The sequence below is a fragment of the Eptatretus burgeri genome, chromosome 2 (assembly GCF_056783735.1).
Source record: "Eptatretus burgeri isolate ZD-2024b chromosome 2, Ebu_testis_v1, whole genome shotgun sequence".
NCBI classification, from domain to species: domain Eukaryota; kingdom Metazoa; phylum Chordata; class Myxini; order Myxiniformes; family Myxinidae; genus Eptatretus; species Eptatretus burgeri.
The window spans coordinates 127,307,210-127,314,808 of record NC_140962.1 but is presented as its reverse complement, the minus strand read 5'-3'; positions in this window follow the sequence as shown (position 1 = coordinate 127,314,808).

The following is a 7,599-nucleotide window of genomic DNA, read 5'->3' as shown; positions in this document are numbered from 1 at the left end:
TAATTATTTGATGTATTTTGATGCTAATAATTTGTATGGATGGGCAATGTCTCAATCTCTGCCTTATGGTAAATTAGAGTGGGTGGAAGAAAAGGATTATGAAAAGGCTTTGATGAATATTGTTATTTCTTCTCAAGAGGAATTGAATGACGAAGAAGAAGGTTATTATTTTGAAGTTGATTTGAGGTACCCGAGTGATCTTCATAATAAGCATAAAGATCTTCCTTTTGCATGTGAGAAAGAAACCCCAAAGAAAGAATGGTTAAGTGATTATCATAAAAGTTTTAATATTAAAGGTAAACCAACAGAAAAGTTATTAACAACATTCTATGATAAAGAGGGATATGTTTTGCATCAGAGAAGCTAAAAACAGTTTTTGAGAGAAGGATTGAGAGTAGCTAAAATTCATAGAGTTTTAAAATTTAAACAAAGTCCTTGGGTGAAAAAGTATATTCAATTCAATACAGATATGAGAGCAAATACAAAAGTCAAATTTGAAGGGGACTTTTATAAATTAATGAATAATGCTGTATTTGGAAAGACTATGGAAAATGTTAGAAACAGGCAAAACATTAGATTCGCAACATCTTGGAAAGAAGCTTCGAGATTGATAAATAAACCAAGTTTTGAGAGAGAAGAGATTTTTTCAGAGAACTTTTCTGCAATTCATATGAAAAAGGAAAGTATTGTAATGGATAAACCAATTTATATTGGAACAGCAGTTCTTGATTTATCAAAGATATTGATGTATGATTATTTGTATAATGACTTCAAGAAAGAGTATGGTGAAAATGTTTCATTGTTGTATATGGACACTGATAGTTTTATCCTAGATATAAAAACTGATGATGTTTATGAAGATATGAAGAAAAATATTGGAGTATATGATACAAGTAATTTCATTAAGAAGAGTGAGTTATTTTCCAAAAAGAATGAAAAGGTTATTGGTAAGTTTAAGGATGAGTTGGGTGGAAAAGTAATGAGTGAGTTTATTGGATTGAGAGCAAAGGCATATGCTTATAAGTATAGTGATCAGATTGATAAGAGGTTAAAGGGAATAAAGAAATATGTAATAAAGAAATCAATAACTTTTTGAAATTACTATAATTGTTTGATGAATAAGAAAGAAGAATATAGGAAAATGAATACAATAAGAAGTTATAAACATAACATATGTAGTGAAGAAGTAAATAAAAAGGCATTAGGAGCCTTTGATGATAAGAGATTTATTTTAGATAATGGAATAGATTGTGTTCCACATGGATATTGTATGATAGAGTGTATAAAATAGATTGCGTTTTAATGATGGGAAGATGGGTTAGGGTTTTTTTAAGGGCTACCGCCGCGTTTTTTCGCAATATATAAATGGTTAAACCAAGTATTAATCAAACTAAAGAGTGGAGAAAATCTCAGTCTTGGTATATAAATGGAAAACATAATGAATGTGAAAAATATCAAATAAGTCTTATTGAAAAAAATAACTAAAACAAAGGTAAATAAAACAAATAAGCGAATCAATTTAAAAAGTAGTAAGTTAGAGGATGTAAAGAAAAAAATGAATATCCTTGAATGGACTGAAAACTTTGATGGTTATCAATTGAACAATTGCAATGGCGTTGTACCTAACGAATTTTGACCGGGACACACAAATCTTGACCGATGACCTCGCGAAAAATCACCCCCCCCCCCCCCGTTCCCCTTGAGGAGCTCGTATTGAAATGTATGAAGCGTATGAAGCGGAAAAGATTTGCTATGGCACTGTTTCAGAGATACAGAGGTCAAAAGTTTTTAGGCTTTTTCAAGACAGCGCGCGTACCACGTGACCGATGACGTCACAATTACCAAATGAGTTTGCAATGCAAACAATGATATTCTCATAAAAATTTATATCTTTCATGCCAACTTGAAATCGATCACAAACCTCCAAGAGATTTTCACTGCTCATCAGGCAATATCCTTCCAAACTTCATTCACATCAGATTAAAGTGCTATTCAAATTGTGGAAAAATATGTTGTTTAATTTAAACATATCCATGTCAGTGGTGATGGAGCCAACAACAAACCCAATGTCAGTAGGTTTTTGTTTCTGTCAACACAAGAGAAAAGCAAAAACAACTTAATCTCTATAATCACTCTTCAATACACATCTTGACATAGAGTTCACATTTATACAACGTGACTACCATGAATAAACAGTTCAAACAGGCTCCCTTCAATTTCACACAAAATATTCCACTCGCAGCAGGTTTCTTCTATGAATTCTTGTAATTCCCAATGATGTAGTTTTCTGAGTCAGAACAGGTACTTTCACTGCCTGAAATGATGCTTGTTATGGTTCGAGTTGGCTGAATTATTCAGATCAGAGACTATTCTTATGGGTCAGGTTGGAAATTTGTTGAGAAGACCAGGCATTCTTCAAAATCTGCTTTCATTTTGTCAACTTTTTGTTGTTCATTTTGTCCAGGATGGAGTTCCTCAAGGTAGCATTCTGGGCCCTTTTCTTTTTCTGGTTTTCATCAATGATCTCTCCCACTCTCTGGAAAATCCTCTATATCTCTTTGCTGATGACTCCACCCTCTCCCGTACCAACGGTCATCCCTCAGACCGGCAAGCAGCAGCTTCTTCCCTCACAGGAGGTCTGGATAAAATCACAAACTGGTCCAACACGTGGAACATGTCTTTCAATCCGGACAAATCTCACACTCTCACTATGTCTCTTCGAAGGACCGTTTAGAAAACCCACCCATCCACTTTCTCAACAATCCTCTGGAAGAAGTCCTTTCTTTCAAGCTTCTGGGTCTCACTATCTGCTCTGACCTTTCCTGGGAAAGCCACATTTCAAACCTCGCATCCAAAGTCAGTCGATCCAAAGATCATGTGGAGTTTGTGAAAATGAAAAGCAAGTTCATGATACTGCTGGCATGGGGTGAAAATTGTTGTGGTCAGACGAGACAAAAATTTAACTTTTTGTCGAAATTCAAAGTACTACGTCTCTCGTAATAGTCCGGTCATTTAAGGACAATTTATGGTCCGATATATACCTGCTGGACAAAAGCACCAAATTTGGTATGGAGGTAGCATATGACAAGACAAATAATTTTCACTGAAGAGACAATCGAGATCATGACCTTAAACCTCAAGGTCAAAGGTCAAAAGGTAGCTTTTCCTTGAAAACCAAGGTAACATCTAAAGTTCAATTTAAAAAGGTCTAAAATTAGTTTGACAGCTTCCTGCTGTATCGAAGAGTTGAAGGGAGGGGGCTTTGAATTCTAGTAATTATTGATGACATTTGCATATGCAAATTATTTGCATAATTTAAGCAGGAAGTACGAAATTTTTCTAGTTTCTGATTCTATTATAAAAGCCCCCTATAATCGGTTATTGGAAACAATAATTGACAAGATTGCGTCATTGTACCTGGTAGATTAGATAACTGCTGTTAAAAAAGCATATGCCAATTATTCTGTTCTGGGACATGTGACCGCTTCAGGGTTAATGGGTTCAGATGCGAGATCGTATGTAAAAAACAATCCCCTACCTTTACACAACACGGATGCATTTGCAGAGACTTGTGCAGTGAAGACTGGCCTTCACGTATTTGCAGTTTTTGCAGGGCTTATTGCAGGAGCACTTACGAACTCCCGGCAAGCACGTGAAACCTTTGGTATCGTCATCCAGACCGGGTGCCAAGATTCCTCTTGTCTGACACATCCAAACTCTGAGGGCAATACTGCTGTTCGTTTCGGAACATCACTGGTGAGCCATATGCTGGCTTGATTTATGACGCTTCTCACCTGATTTAGTAGCGAATTCTGAAAAATGACAGCAGTACTTTAGCAGTAGAAAATGAATTTGGGTCATGTGAAAATGAAAATTCCGCAAGGTATGTTGATGACGTGACCAATCTCTCACCTGTGTCGGTGGCAATCTGTTTCATGGCCTTGGTTTTTCCTGAACATGGCAATTCTGGCGTCGTTCACGTTTGAGATGTCACACTTCTGATACATTTGCACGACAAAGGCTTCAAGCGTGGTGAAATGATCATCTGTTACCTCGACCGTATGGAACGGATGCTCCCTGATGTATGCGAAGGTGGAGTTTACATGCGGATACCGATCCCACGTTTTCCAAGCCTTTCTTTTGCTGGACCAGTGGAAACCGGATGTTGTATCACATCCTGTCAGTGTGTGAAATATCGGTAAAGATTTCGCTTTATCACTGATTTGTGACAGATGGATCCAACAGAGTTACACGAGAAGTTGCGACCAAGTCTGAAAGCAGCCCATAATACCATATCTGGATGCTGATCAACTAGCCGACCATACATTCCAATGAGGATTACCAGAATGTCGGTATCAACACTTCTGATCTGGATGATTCGATGGCCGTGGTCGAGCACATCTTTGACGTGGATGACAACTCTCGTGTCAGCCTCCTCGTGATCACAGGTGTAAATCTCTCGAGTCTCGCCACTTCTTTGTCCTGGAATGTAAACAAATGATATAGAATAGAGAAAGGAATTCTAAGTTCACCAGCAGTAGGTCGTGCCAACGATAATATTATATCGTACTTGACATGATTAGCTTTTCCCGGTGGCAGAGTAATGCAGGCGACTGTTGCATTCAAATAGTCAAATAGCTCCTGTTTGTTTACGTCCACTTTGAGGAATTCCTCCCATTTGTAGTCCCTAAATTTGTACTGAAACTTCCCAACACCCCTTATCTACCCCCTGGTTGCTGGATCTGTCATGGCTGACTTTGGATGATAAAAAAAACCAGTGTAATTTATTAACACATGGCATGTTTAAGGTTACACCCTCCATCACACAAACATTCATGCTTGGCTGACTACCTATTCCACTGACACCCCTCTAATTCGACATCTAAACACCTGTTATTAAACATCCTTCAACACCCCCTCCAATTCGACATGTATATATATATATATATATATATATATATATATATATATGTATATATATATATATATATACATATATATATATATATATATATATATATATATATATATATATATATATATATATATATATATATATATATATACCCGAAGGGAACTAAAGTTTTTTTGGATTCATGTGAACCGCTTTAATTTTACACCCCCCTAATTCAACAATATTTGGCCTGACTCGAGCAATGTCGAATTAGAGGGTTTTGACAGTACCTATTACTGTAACACAATCGAGAGGACCCATACTCCACACTAACCATAACCACCACGACAGAACACACACAGAAATAACCAGCCAAAACCGCCAGACTGCTTGGGTGGACAGAATTTCTTGAAGGCCTACCTACAAAGTACTCACTACACCCAGCTTCAGCTCTTCGCTGTCTAGACGTCATTGTTGTTGATTAATAACCAAATTCTTGCAGAAATGTCATTAATTTCACATATACCCTTCTTAGATTCGCATATTTCCGGTGGCTGCATTCTTCAGTCAGTCGAATAACCTAAAACATGCAATTTCATGATTGAGAAAAATTGAAACAAGACTTCCAGCCGCCATTTGTCCATTCTTCTTCTGTTCCTCCGGGAGAAAAAGAGCACAAACAGGGCGATTTCCTCATATTTCCGGTTTTGTTCCTTCACAATGGAGCATCTCGCAGCTAGAGTACCTATATATAGGTACTCTACTCGCAGCGGCCACGCCCATCACAATTTAATTACCTTTGACGCCCTCTTGCTGACAATTAAAAGTCGATCTCAATTGTCTCTTCAGTGAAAAATCTTTATTAGGATACATAGAGTCTTCATTGGAAGTTTGACACTTTTGTCGAGTCAGTAAATATTTTTACCCTAACTGACGGAACTCTTATCTTGAAAAGGGATGTTTTAATTGACTCAAACACCCTATTTTGAGTCATGCACTTCGTTGGAGTTTTCTTAGTTTAGATGCAAAGTTTCAGGCTACTAGATTTCATGGTTTTGGAGTATGTAGCAGACACACCAACACACACACACACACACACACGCACGCACGCACGCACGCACGCACGCACGCACACACACACACACACACACACACAAAATGTCATTTATTAGTATAGATCTATATGTATAACCAGAGTTGGTGTCAAAGCCACTCAATGCTCGCCTGTTTATACATTTATAGTTTTCGTTTTTAGCTCGCCTGTTCGAAGAACAGATAGCTATAGCGAAACCCCCGGCATGAGCGTCAGCGTCAGCGTGAGCATGAAAATGTTAAAGTTTTTGTTGCAAGTTATTTCCTTTCTCATGTTTTTATCTACCACACTATTTTTTACTGATTAGAATATACAAATGCATATATTGCTTTAAAATTATTTGGACAAACTTCACTGCAATGCTTTATAAAAAATATTATTAGACTAGTCTTTTAAAAACGATAAATGTATAAACAGGTGAGCATTGGGTGGCTTTGACACCAATGCTGGTTAAAAGACGATTCTAATAATATTTTTTATAAAGCATTGCAGTGAAGTCTGATCCAAATAATTTTAAAGCAATATATGTATTTGTATATTGTAATCAGTAATAACTTGCACCAAAAACTTTGACATTTTCACGCTCACGCTGATGCTGATGGTCATGCTCACGCTCACGCTCACGACTCCAAAGACTCCAAATTACGAAAAGACCCAAAAGACCCTGAAGACCCAAAAGTCACCAAAGATCCTGAAGACCCAAAAGGCCCGTAAGACCCTTTAGACCCCTTCGACCTTAACACCATTTTGATCCCTTACACCCTTCAGAGAGATGAGACAGCTTTGACTCGATCACTTAGACCACTTGGACTTTCTTAATATCTCATGAAATTTCAAATAAATATATCACCAATATTGCAATTATACTTGTAGAAAATAAATGTTTGTACTCTGATTGGTGTAAATCATGCCAACACAGCAAATCTGTGACATCAATCTCTGCAAACATATGTGTTGAGGCGAGTGTAGCGAGCCGATCCACGCAGGTAGATATGTAAAAAAAAATTACCCCTGGTTGGGGGTGCCGGTCATCTCTGAAGCTCCAGATGTAGATCTCTGATCGGCTTAGAATGGCTTCGATGTCATCTTGTCATTTGGTTCAACGTACAGATGAAAGCCCGGGAGTACAAAGGATAGAAAACCTGAGAAATCAAACGACATTTCTGAGTTATCCAGAGATAGATTTTGAAAATGGTTGATTTGGAACATTAATGATAAATGTGTCTTCAAAAGGTCGGGCGAAATTTTTTTGACCGCATCACATTGACGATTTTTCCAACTTTGAAGACACGTTTCTCGATAACCAGGACGAATTTTTTTAAAACGCCCCGACAAAATTTAGACGTTGTTCCATTTTATCAGAATCCGAAGAAATTTCGAAGATCGGATCAAAAAACGGCAGAGGAGATATTTTTTGAAAATGGATGATTTAGCAACTTTGGAGGAGCCTTGACCTTGACCTTAACTTTCAATTGTGTCAAAAATCATACCCTCGTGCATCACTCATCGACCCCTCCCTATATCACGATCGGGCCAATTTTTTTTTGACCGTATCATATCGACAATTTTTCCAACTTTGAAGACACGTGACTCGATAACCAGGACGAATTTC